The 13,545-nt window shown below is 40.4% G+C and overlaps 1 long non-coding RNA gene across 1 annotated transcript; it reads left to right on the top strand.

The window, feature by feature from the left end:
• Positions 1 to 9,205: 9,205 nt before the first annotated feature.
• On the top strand, positions 9,206 to 10,603 carry LOC112952942. The gene is made up of 3 exons (XR_003250490.1): positions 9,206 to 9,269; positions 10,229 to 10,402; positions 10,492 to 10,603. It is a non-coding gene; the product is annotated as an uncharacterized LOC112952942 (long non-coding RNA).
• The last annotated feature ends 2,942 nt before the right edge of the window (positions 10,604 to 13,545 follow it).

The raw sequence follows: 13,545 nt of genomic DNA, 5'->3' as shown, positions 1-13,545 counted from the left end.
GTAATAGCTCAGTTCATGTCACTTCACTTTGTTCTTCCGTTTTCTTCCACATTTCTAAATTCCCTCCTGCTCTTAACATTCATCTTCTTTCCCTTTTCACATTGCTCTGCCAGGATCCACATGCCTACACTGAATCTTTCTTAACTCTCCAGCAAAATCTGATGGCCATTTATATGATTTCACATTGTAATTATGTTTTTTTCTTTCTGATACAGAAAGAATAACCGTTTTTCCAGTAAAAATGCAAACTATCTTGGGAGACTTCTGTTATTAGAGTGCTTGAATCTGTACTTGAAGGAGATAAAGAGCAATGCCAGTTGCGTTGTGTAGCATCTAAAAGTTCTAAAAAGACCTTTGCCAAAATACAACAAAAACAGATCTTTCTGAACCTGGGATCGATCTACACGGAAAAGAAAAAAGAAAAGGGGGGGGAGGGTAGAATATAAATAGAATAGTCCTTACAGTAGTGAAATCATCATTATTTTTGTGGTGCTATTATAACTGCAGTCAGTTAGAGGAGATAAATAGTAATTTAAGTGCAGGAATACAAAAACAACTCTTAGCAAATATAAAAATCTGTTCGATTTAAGCAGTAAGTGGCTTTTATTTCACAGTGGTAAAACTCTGTATAGATTATCATTTCTGACAAACCAATATAAGTATCCCTTTCCTTAACTGCATATCAGTAGCAGTTTGTTAATCTGTTAATTAAATGGATAGCTCTAGTTCAGAGACATAAAGTTCTATGACAAATTATTTCTCTAAGAAACCAAAGCTATTTCATTAGCTTTCCAAAATCTGAGGCAATTAACTAATTAAATACATGTCTTCTGCCTTACTGATAAATAATCCAGCATGTGTTTTGCTGCAATGAAATCTTAGCAGTGCGACCTTCTGGTTTTGATTGCAGGAATTATTTTTCTGCATATAAAAGCTCTCTGGGGAACCACCAAGCAATTGTGACCTCTGCCGGAAGCGTTAAAATTGATTCTGACAGATTATCAACCAGTGGAAATGGTTATTGCTGCTACTTAGGGCACTAATCTGCAAGTGAGCGGCACTGTGCAAAGAGGCTGTAAGAGACTGTACCCCCCTCTGAGCAGTTTACAATATAAATAAGAAGTGCATCATAAATAGAATAGATAAATGAAACGAAATGGTGTCATTGATAGAACTGGGTAGAGACCTGAGTCTGCCTTAGTGACCGTGCTAACCCCGAAACAGGGTGGTAGGAGGAATCACCGTGTGTGTGGACATGGCTGTAAATACCCTGATGAGACATTTCTTCCAGAATCTCGTTTTTAAAAATACTTCTGGGCATTCCATATCATATTTTCTAAACACAAAAATGAAATGAGAGAAAAGTATTGTTCAGGAAGAAGTCAATATTGAGTTTCTGTTGGAAACTGTGATAGTCAGAGGTGCGTAACAGAAGGGTCCCTTCATGGAAGTACCAACAACTAAGGTAACACTTGATCTGTGATCGCCTTGTGTCCACTTTCATGGTTCCAGCTCTGAGGCCATCTTGAAATGCTCCTCACCCCAGTGTTTGAAATGACTCTAACCACTGCACTGGAGCATGAAACCTACAATAAGCCAAAATTTTAATTTACTTTCCTGGAAAGAGGCTTTTTTGTTTGTTTGTTTGGCAGTTTACCCTGAAGTCTGTACTAATTGTAGAGGTTTTTGAAAAATGCAAATAAATTTATCACTTTCCATAGAGTGGAGCATTTGCCATCCAGAACATATGGTTCATTGAGGCTTCAGCAACTGTTTACTGTGGTTAAAAGGAGGGTTCTGGGCATTCTAACAGTGCGGTGAGATTAAACGCTCCTGGAGTTACAAAACCCTGAAGCCAAGGCCATCCAGCAGTTCCCGGGACATCCTTACTTTCTGTGATGATTCCTGTAACATTTTACATGTTGTTTTTGAAGTATCTTTATATTATGATTGTGTCAAAATCCAGGCGTAATAGAAATTTCCTGATCGAGTGTCATATAATAAAAAAAAGTGGGCTGCAAGAAACTAGTAAGTGTGGGTCTAATGCAGCCAAACAGTTGCCCGCTGCCGCCTTGGAGGCTCAGAGTGCATCATGTTACTTGAAGGAACCAGTTCAAATTTATACGAATTGAACTTTTGGGTGAAACCTTGACATCTTTTCCATTGATTTTTTGGCTGGGTGATGATTTTTAGCCCCAGAAATCACATCAGCTATAAATGACTCTGTAATGGAAAGGAAAAAGAGAAGAGAGGGGAGAGACGGGAAGGGAGACAGTGGGCAAAGAGCTGTTAACTCTCAGCCTATTCTTAAACAGTTCAGCACAGTCACACAACGACTAAGTCAATGAGATTGACTTAGTCATTTCCTTAAATTCCTGGAGAGGATGGAGATTTCAGAGAAGGTTTGAAGATTTATTTACTGAAAGAGAAATGACCTTGGATTTTTTTCCGTTTTCTTAGAGGAATAAGTGTTCAGACTGTATTTCTGATGAATTAAAATGTGATATAAATCAAACACCCCAAAAAATACACAATTGCTATAAGAGTTGTTATAAAAATAATCTGCTTTGGATTTTAATTTCTCATTATTTTTGAATTTTGATCCATGCTTTTGGCCCTTTTTGACTACTCTGAGGATCTGTAAGTGCTTTATGGAACCTCCTTAATGCTTATGCTTCAGCAATATGTTGAGTTATTCCAGACCCTTCCAGTGTAGCTCTAAAGTTCAAGTAACTGAGATGATGAAAGTGGGGATCATGAGGGATGTTAGATGTTGTTCTTGTTTGCACATGCTGTAAGATAACCCCAGGATGAGCTGATTTTTAGATTTTCATGGGACAGAAATTCCGTTCCTTGAATTTCCAGCAGAATATTGGGAGCAAAAATCCCAATCACACAGGAAAATAAAGTTGTTGAAACATTCAGCAAACATTAATTGGATCCATTATTGCAACAGTTTCAAAGCAGTCTGGGCTAACCAGAATTTATGACTTGACACGAGTTTATTGCATATAACTATAGCATCTTTTTATGCACAGGAGGAGATGATTGTATGAATTCTCTTGGCTTTTCAAGAGTACTAAATTATGAATTTGGATATGGATCCAGTGTGATAACAGTTTTCTTACAGTTTTAATGCAAGTTTGCACTTTCTTAACAAAACCATGAATTTTCTATAGAAGTATGTAAAATGGTTCATTCTCCTTTCCCTTCTCCTTTTTTATTTTTCCCCGCCCCAAATGGATTTTTTTAAATGCAGTTTCTTCACATGGACCTAGCATATTTTAGAACATGTGGAATTATTATTTTTTTCAGTAACTGTGGCAATGTATGAACATGTATTTCTCTTGACTTACTGTCTTCTAATCTAAGATATTCATTTGATGATTTGCAGCCTTGTTTTTGCCCCTGGGGAATGCTTCCAACTATTTCACATAGTACTGTGCAATTATTTTCTCCCATTGTGTTTTTCGAAAAAAAATGATTTTATGGATGAGACCCATGCTTTGCTACATGGTAAATAAGAAAATTAGTTCTGAGTGGCAGTCTCCAGTACATTGCTGTGTTTAGACTGTTTTCTGTGCTGTCCTATAAATCCTGACAGAAATGACTATGAGCAAGTACTTGCACTGATCAGTGCATGTAAAAGCAGTTCCTCCTTTTGAATTCCTAATTATCTAATGAGGAATTGAGCTATCAAAGTGACTTTAAAATATCACCTATTGCTGATAGTTTTGCAAGGTTGTAGGAAATGTCAGAAGTATACAGCACACAGGAAACCATAGCAATTGTTTCTAGGCAAACAAACCAAAAAATGAATTTCACAGTAAGAGTTGCACTAGGTTAAAGCAAAATTTCCTGCCATCCCACACCTTTTATGCCAGTCGTCACTGGAGCATGACAGAATGAGAATTAAAATTCCTGTTCAGTCCGAAGAAGAGAAGGCTGATGGGGAACCTGATCAGTGTCCAGAAATACCTCAAGGGAGGCAGTGAGGAGGAGGGGGGCGGCCTCTTTTCAGTGGTGGCCAGCGACAGGACTAGAGGAAACAGCCACAAATTGAAGCACCAAAAGTTTCCCAGGAACTTAAGAAAACATTCTTGCCATGAGGGTGACTGAGCCTTGGAACAGGCTGCCCAGAGAGGTTGTGGACTCCCTTTTTTGTAGATCTTTAAAACCCACTTGGATGCAGCCCTGTGCCAAGTGCTTTAGGTGACCCTGCATGTGCAGGGAAGTTGGACTAGATGATCTCTGAGGTCCCTTCCAACCTTAAGTTTTCTATGATTCTGTGATTCTATGAAAGAGTCAAAGAAGCAAGGAAGACCTTGGGTAGGTCTTCCTTACCTTCATAAATGAGAGGTATCAGGTGCTTCCTTATCTGGTGTCTTAGTCCAGTACACTCAGATTTGTGTAAGGCTTAATACAGAAGTTTATGTTAAGGTATTTGATGTTCAGTGACCATACCAATGTGAGTGCCATTATGGCTCTCTCTGCTCACCGTCACCGTGTTGGGCATTCCCAGATATCAGGAAGGGAGGCGTGTGTTGAGGCCAGCTCAAGCCCGTTGCTCCCTTAAAAATCCTCTTCAGGCAGATGTTGTATATTCCTCACATCTTGTTTTAAGGCCTTTATCCCTACAGAGCATCTCAGCACAGATATCCCACGATGGTCCTGATGTGGCTGAATTGTTGGGCATAGGGATTCCACCAGGTTACTGGTAAAACACTTTCAGGGGGAATGGATTTTAAGATTAATGTTATTGTTGCTATTCCTGGATGAGAATCTTCTATAGGGCAGTAGACTACCATCATGCTAAAATGAATTGCAAATCAAGAGATTAGGATTTTAATTATTAAATTCACTCATTGCAAAATATAAAATTTATAAGGATTTAGCCTACAAGGTATTCCAGAGTATTATCCATTATAATTCTTGCACATTTACTCTTCCTAGGACCCTTTTACTCTAAATGTAAGGAGCAATTTGAAACATTGATTTTGTTTTTGCTCCTGTTTGCAATGTCCTGCAAAGGGAAGGCTGCGGTAAATGACCTTTGCATGAAGATGGGACATGCAGAAATGACAATCGTAATTTGTAGCAGTATCTTTGTCACTTGATTAAAAAAAAAATGACTAAAAAGATGCTTTTATAGGTTATATTAGTGATTAGAGAACTTAAGAAGAATGAAAAATTTATTTTGCCCTTTTTTTGCCTTTTGTCTCTATGTTTTCAGAACATTTTGGAACATTCATGCATTAATCTTTTACATGGATGTATATAATGGATATGAGTAATGAACTTGTTGAGATTGCTCTGAGGGACTGGTAACTTATTTGCTTTTCCACGAAGATGCAGTGTAGGAAGAAGAACTCTGTCATTTCCAAGTGCATATTCACATAAAATTCTGATCCTGTTGCAATGAAACTGGCATTCTTCTAAGGGCTGGAAGCTGTCACTTCTGCAAGTGTGTGTAAGTTTAGAAACAACTTAGAGCTCTTTATAGTAATCTCTTGGGTCCACCTTTGGAAAGATAGTTTTTCCAAATTGGAGACTTTTGGTTTCAGTGTAAGCCTAGGTGCTGCAGAGACAAGTGGGCTGAGATGCCCGTTCAATACTGAACATCAGAAGGAGTCATAGAAGACTGCCTTTGGAAGGGAAGCCCAGCTCTTGGTGATTGTGTTGCTGTGACTGTGGCCCCAGCTGATGTGCTGCATTGGACAGATTGTGACTCAAAGGCCTGAGATGAAGATCTTGGAGACTTTTAGGGAAGATGGTGCCTGCATTTTGCTGAAATTATGGATGATTAAATCACTTGAGTCAACTGATAGGTATAGAGCGAATAGTCTGGAAAGGCCGTACAGGCACCGAAACCGAACTGTTGAAAATGCAGTGTTTGTGGAAGAACTAGTTTCAGATTCTGAGCAGATAGACTCATTGAAACCTGAGAAACCATCTATGAAAAAAACAAAGTGAAGGCCTAAATTTGCACAGTGGGTATTGTTACCTCCAGTGCCAACATTTTTCAAAGCTAGGGGTGAAAAAACTTCAAACTGAGAAAGCTTTGCGCAGTGTGCGACACATGAAGCTGCTACTGAGCGATGCACGACTGGAACTGCTTTAAACCCTGGGCTGGTGCAAGGGATGCCTGGAAGGAAACGGGTTTGGCAGCTCACACTACATGGCCTGAAGCTGGATGCCGAGGGCAGCAGGCAAGTACCTAACTAATAATTATACCTAAATAAATGAATAACTGGCACTAAATGCAGCAGTAGGTGTTGCATTAGTATTGAGAGTCCTCAGCGCCTCCTTTGAGGAGGAGGCTCTCCCTTCAGCAAGAGCCATTCAGCAGCTCGGAGCCTCATATAAAGCAGAGAAGAAACCTCTTGCCCGAGTTCTCTGCAGCTGCAGAGCCAGCAGAGGGAGTTTAAGGATCAAACCCTCTTCCCACAGCTTATTAATAATACAAAGATACATAAGCAAACAAACAAAACTCTGCCATGATAGCCTATTCCCCATAGGAAACAGGAGGGAAAGAAGAGCAGTAGTTGTGGAATGGAAAAGGATGAAATCAGTAGGGAAAATAAACTTCTTGTTTTCTTCCAGATGAAAGTGCGCTAAAGTTAACAGCAAAGGAATAGTACTTGAGAACCTGGGAGTCTTCTGTCCACTTTATATGTTATTGCAGTAGTGTTGCTATGCTTTTAAGCTTTTTTCCTCTCAGACACAAGTAAGAAAGTTATTGTTGAATTCACTTTCCATTTTTTTGCTTTTTAAATGAATGCCCTGATTTCTTAAAAATGTGAAGTATTGATGAATTTTTTGTTCATTTTACTCACTCTTCACTTCCACATGCATGCGCTGTAGGGAGGATACCCTGAATATGTTTGCGCTGGGCTTGGCAGTACTGTACAGCAATCTCCACATCAGTCCCGAGTCCTTCCATCTCCTTACCTGTCTCAGCACGGGTGAGATATTCTGAAATTGAGAAATTAGCTTTGTTGCCAAACCCAGTACTGATGGTGTAGCTTTTGGCACGGAGCTGTGCACAGAGCACATTGTAATTTGTGCCCTCCCTACTCTTTTATTCGGAGCCTCACATAGAGAACCGTCACCAAAATAAGTGTCAGTGATCTAGAGACTTGTCGGTTGTATGATTTATTTTCAGCTCGACCAGCATGCTTATTTAATGCTTCCATTCCTTAATGCTTACTGGAGATGGGGGAGGTTTTGTTTGAAAATGCAAGTCTTTCAAGTTAAGCACATTGCTCTGTTCTTGTTTCTCATCTCCATAAATAAAGTTGCTTTACAGCTGTGATAACAGGAAGCCAGAGCTCTCAACAAAATCTTGCAGAGTTCCTTTCCTCTCCTTATGGGTCAGTATAGCACTTGGCTGCCTGCCTTTCAGCAGCCAATCAATCAATCAATCCCCTTCACAAAAGACTGAGACCAATTTCCACTTGCTGTGTACTTAATAACTGACCCAGTTCATTTCATTGTCAAAATGATTTTATTTTTGAGGTGATAATATCTTTCCAGTGGTCTTAAAGTGTCATCTTGTGGCTAATATGGGTTATGGTTTTATTTCACCATGAGAAAACATCCCCAAGAAAAAATACAGGAAATCTGTAAGTATTTTTCTTTATCATCATCTTTACAATGGACGGTCCTGTTTCCATTTAGAATTATTTTCATATAAAAGTTTATTAAAACAGAACTATTTAAAAGGGTTTTTTTAAAATCTAAAATTGTCTGAGTCAAAATTCAGAATTATACCAAACTGAAATATTTCAGATACTAACTTTATCTATACTTAAATATAATTGCATATACTTACATATAATTGACTGCCTAATGGTCTTACCTAAATGTGATTTTTCACCTATTTTTAAAATAATTATTTGGAGGAGAAAAAAAAAAAGACATATTTACGACTTGCACTTGCTGAAGTGTGCAGGATCCTAATCTATTTTCAAACAAGCAAGCTGAAGTTTCCTCTCTCTCTCAATTGTGATACAGTCTGTTTGACCTCAAATGTAGCATTTTATTTGCAGGCACTTAGTTAAAAAGCAGAGAGAATAGAGGACTTTACTTACGGGCTTTTCCCTTTCCTGTGTAACACTTCTGCCTTTGCGGCACCAGGTGAGAGCTCTCCAGGATTTTCTTCTCTTTCCTTGGGAACAGGAACAACTCTCCCTTGCTCCGGGTGAGCCCCTGGGCCATGAGTATCGTGGTCTGCGGGCACGCATTCCCTCCTCTCAGAAGTTCCTCTTCCCTGCAGTCACCCGTGGAAGTTTCCCCCCTGTCCTGGAAGTATCTAGCACCAGGGACCTTGGAAATTCACATGTGTTCGTGGGCATGGCTAAAAATTGCTTAGTGCTGCACCTGTGGAGTCCAGACTCAGCTGCAGAAAAGGCAGTGTTAATTAGTGCACAGACAAGAAGAAATGCCCAGTAAAGAATCCCACAAGGTGGGGGGAAGAATAGAGTGAAATATAAAATTATGAGGAGCAACCAGCTGGATGACCTTGGTTTCCCTTAAAGATTATCATTCCAATATAACACCAGATGCTGTTTACGTTAGCTGTGCGCGATTTTATCCATAGTGTCCTGGTTAAAGGGGTTCTGTAAACTTGAAAATTGTGCTGTGTGTGTTCCTGCCATCTTTATGGGTTAGCTGTCAAGGCACTGTGACATCTAAGCATCACTATTACATGACACTGCTCTTTTAAATCAGCTAAAATTTCTCAGAGAACATACAGGGTTCTTTTCTTAATCTAGCCTAATTTAGGGACAGAGAGATCTGATCTCATACCACAAGACAAGGGATTTGCAAATCCTTCAGGCACAGTTACTTCTATGATTAATCACTGCAACTGTTTTCTCGTTGCCCTCCATAATCCTGACGCTCTTTCAGAGTTTCTGCAACTGATACAGTTGTACCTCTAAAATATTTTGCTCTTGTATTACTAGGTTACCAGACTGTTTCACAATCATTTGGCAAATATTTTATTAATGTTAAATACCATGTTGAAAATACAATTAACTTCAAAATTTCATATACTTCTGCTTACCCAAGCTACGTCTGCTTGATTGTATGCAGCTTTCTGGCAATCACTCCTGCTTTCCCAGCAGCCTTGAGCATCGCTTGCATTTTTAGGGGTTTGTTGATAAAGACTTTTTATGCTCTATATTACAGACGAGTGATCAGATACTACCAGATCTGACCTAGTACAACCCGAAGACAGAAGACTATCAAAAGAAGTCAGATACGTGAGTATCTTTCCTCCTTTCCAGCTCTGAGTGTTTCAGTTGACAGTATGATGCTTGGAACAGTGCAGATACTTTACAGATGCAGAACAATACAGATACTTTAGCCTACAAAAACATTGATATTCTGTGGGTAAAAACAAATTCATATCTTCTGTTCTACTCAAAAGGCAGCGTAGAAAAGGCACGTAGGTTGATGATCTGTTTAGTTGAAAGTGTGCCATTGTAACCTGATAGATTTTAAAGGTTTTCCAATATGATGTTACTGTTCATTGGTTCATTGTTTTATCAAAGGGAATCACTGAGCCTAATGAATTCTCATATTGTGAAAGTTCCTCACGTTTAACTCTAGTGCGTTTAAGTCTTGTTTTGGATATTTGCAATGAAGCTAATTAACTTGACCTTTTTTTTGCTTTCATGATGAAAATATGCTTGAGTACCACTGAATAACTGCAATCCAAGCAGTAGGTCATAATAAGCACTGGTCCTAGTGAAGTCTTGTTGCTGGTCTTAAGGAAAGGTTTGTTCCAGGATGCACCTCTGCTCATTTCTTGTGTTACAGATTGTTACATTACAGGAATGTTATTTCACTATCTTTGTAACTGATGGAAAAGTGATTTTGAGACTTATCAGCTTAAACCTACAGTATGAACTTAAATGTCTGTAACTTTATTTTGTCACTGTCTGTCTTATTCTACGGAGAGGATGGAGATCATACCACAGAATAAAAGTAACATAACTTGAAATACATGTTCAGACACCTTCTCAGAGAGCATGGAAATGTGTTGTGCCTGAGGTCAGTTTGAAAAATAGGAACAGAGAACAGGCAGGAGAACGTCTACTTGATCCTCAGTAGTGAATTTACTCAGGAACAGGATTCACCCGTAAAATTGGTTCATAAGGTTCTATCAAAAATACAAACTTGGCGTATTAATGAAATTAACTTCAGTTTTTTCCAGCAGTGCTAGCTGGATGCAGATACCTTCTATTTGTTGTCCTTGTATTCTGTGTTGAACACGTACTGCCTCTACCTGCATTCAGTGTCATGAGTTTGGATGGCTCTGTCTCAAATCCAGTTGCCTTACTGAGATCAACATGGTACCGGGCCTTTGAGAACAAGGCAGGGCTCTTGACATGTGAGTACAATCCAGCCCCGTTACTTCCCTTTAAATGTTCTCCTATTTTTGTGTGCTTGAACTGTGATGCTTTATTTTGCTCCTAACAGATACAATGTGTGACACTGACATTTAACGTATTGTCTACAACAAAAGCAGAATTATTGATTTAAGAAGTGGTTATTATCTAATTGGGACCAACAACTGGTGTGTAACTATGATTTTATGTTTGATTTGCCAACAATATGTAAAACTGCATTTCTAAAAACATTAATCAGGCCTACCTTCAGGAAAAGCAAACTATGAGCAGTCTCTTTTCATATTGGTAAGATAGGATGTTTAATGGAATTTCATGGGAAATGAATTTCAGTTTAAGTGAGAGTTGAAATATATTGTCATATCTGGGTAAAGACACACCGAAATTTCAATATTTAATCTAAATACAGTTTTCATTTCAAAAGGAAAAAAGATAATATGGTATTTAATAACATACCAGAACTTAGATGTATTTCAAGGTCTATATAAAGTTTATATATTGCAAGGTCTCTGTCAGTAGTCATTAAACTGAGTTTCTTTTCAGAGAGGTTTGCATAAGTTACTAGCCAAACCAAGTAAGCCTATTTGTATCTCTGCAAATACAGAAGACATCTCTAAACCCCTTTCACAGCTCACACTTCAGATTCATTTCTTTAGCAATAGACTGGTAGGCTAGAGCTGTCATCAGTACAGACAAGACTGAGATTCAAGGGAAAACATAAGATGTATATCACACTTCATGAGGTGGATACAAATACCTCTAATGATATAGAGAAGTGATAAATGGGAACATGAAACAAATGAACAGCTGATTTGAACAGGTTCTGTGGAAAATTGTAACTGAACGACTGAAACTGAGAAGGAGCCAGTTTAGGAAGGGCCCATGCTGCTTGCTGTGTGTCAGCCAGATGGAAAAATCTTCCCCTGGCCTTTCCGAGTGCTGCCTAGGAAAGGTAGAGTATTCAAATAGCAACACTGTGCCCAGGAACGAGTACTGCCGGTGAGCCAGGGACGTTCAAATCTGAATAATCTCAGTGCTTTATCCGCTCTTAAACTGAATGCTGAGTACCCCTTGTTTGGAAAAGCCACATCAGGGCTTTCTTTAAAAACATACAAATTACAGCAGTCATTTCTGCTACAATTTCTTAGCCTGGAGACATAAAGGAGCCCCGTATTTTGTTTCCCTGGGGATAGTAATGTTTTGCAGTTCTGTTTGTTCGTTTTAATAAAAGGTCTTAACCTCCAAAATGAAAAATACAAAAAGAGTAGCCTGGAAACTCAGCATGAGAAGTTTTTATGTAAGAGAAAAAATACACATTTCAGGACTGAACATTGTATTGGGGTACTAAAATAGCGAGCAGTTTTGATGTAGGGTGACTCCTTGGACGCTTGCTCAGCTGTGTGTACCTCTAGAGCTTTTCCTTTAGCTCCAGCTCCTTGACGGTAAAGTAGCAGTTTGAGCTTGAGCTAGTTGCCTGGAGGGCTTACTAGGCCCCTGCTTATTGATGGATGATTTGTCCATAGACAGGGAAGGAAGTATTTTTAAAGGAAATAAATCACCAGAGTTTGGAAAGACAATAAAAACTCTATTTAAACTTTAAGGAAACGTGGCATGCATCAATAAAGCATCAGCTGGATATTACCATTATTCAGTTTTCTCTCTGGGAAGCTCAGTATATCAGCACATGAGTATCTCATCACTTCTGCAGCTCCAAAGCACCTTCCTACAGCAACAACCTCCAAATCTTTAAACTCGATAATTCTTCCTATATTAAAACCATCTGGAGCTTCAGTCTGTGTGTGTGTGTGTGAAAAGACATGTAAATTATGCACCTGGATACAGTGGTGGTGGCTACACTTGAGCTCAGCATATCCGATGCTCCCAGAAAATAAGATGGCTGCCATTAACCTGAGCTGAAATTGGCCGTTTTAAGGACTTCTGTTAGTGCTGATCTGTTATAACCGCAAGGAGGGAAAGCGTCGTAACATGGGGACTGTGAGTCCCCAGTGCCTCCCTCCCAGTCTGCTCCACCCTTCAGATGGGGCAGTACCTCAGGCAGTTCAGTGCTTGACTCGCATGTTTCTCACCCTGCCTGCTTGGGATGAAAGTGCAACACGTTAAATTCACGATTTGAGGCCTGTACTTAGTGGTGTCCCCCAGGGGTCGGTCCTCGGTCCGGTCCTGTTCAACTTATTCATTAACGACCTGCATGAAGGGCTGGAGTGCTCCCTCAGCAAGGTTGCTGATGATACCAAACTGGGTGGAGTAGCTGATAGCCCTGAGGGCTGTGCTGCCATCCAGAGGGACCTGGACAGACTGGAGGACTGGGCGGCGAGAAACCTCATGAGGTTCAACAAGGGCAAGTGCAGGGTCCTGTACTTGGGGAGGAATAACCCTGGACACCAGTACAGATTAGGAGTGGACCTGCTGGAGAGCAGTCCCACAGAGAGGGACCTGGGTGTCATGGTGGACGACAAGTTGACCATGAGGCAGCAGTGTGCCCTGGTGGCCAAGAAGACCAACGGGATCCTGGGGTGCATTAAGAAAAGCGTCTCCAGCAGGTCGAGGGAAGTGATCATCCCCCTCTACTCAGCCCTGGTGAGGCCACATCTGGAGTACTGCGTCCAGTACTGGGCTCCCCAGTACAAGAGGGATGTGGAGCTGCTGGAGAGAGTCCAGCGCAGGGCTACCAGGATGATCAGGGGCCTGGAACATCTGCCCTATGAGGAAAGGCTGAGAGAGCTGGGCCTGTTCAGCCTGGAGAAGAGGAGGCTGAGGGGGGACCTGATCAGCGTGTATAAATACCTCAAGGGAGGGAGGCAGTGAGGAGGGGGCTGGCCTGTTTTCAGTGGTGGACAGCGATAGGACTAGAGGAAATGGCTTCAAACTGAAGCATCGGAAGTTCCACAGGAACTTAAGGAAGCATTTCTTGCCAGTGAGGGTGACAAAGCACTGGAAGAGGCTGCCCAGAGAGGTTGTGGAGTCTCCTTCTTTGGAGATCTTTAAAACCCGCTTGGATGCAGCCCTGTGCCATGTGCTCTAGGTGACCCTGCGTGAGCAGGGGGGTTGGACTCGATGACCTCTGAGGTCCCTTCCAACCTTCGGCATTCTATGATTACTGAACATC

This window comes from Nothoprocta perdicaria, unplaced genomic scaffold, assembly GCF_003342845.1.
Source record: "Nothoprocta perdicaria isolate Ctin4 unplaced genomic scaffold, notPer1 scaffold_415, whole genome shotgun sequence".
Classification (NCBI taxonomy): Eukaryota; Metazoa; Chordata; class Aves; order Tinamiformes; family Tinamidae; genus Nothoprocta; species Nothoprocta perdicaria.
This window is presented reverse-complemented; position numbering and strand designations above follow the sequence as displayed.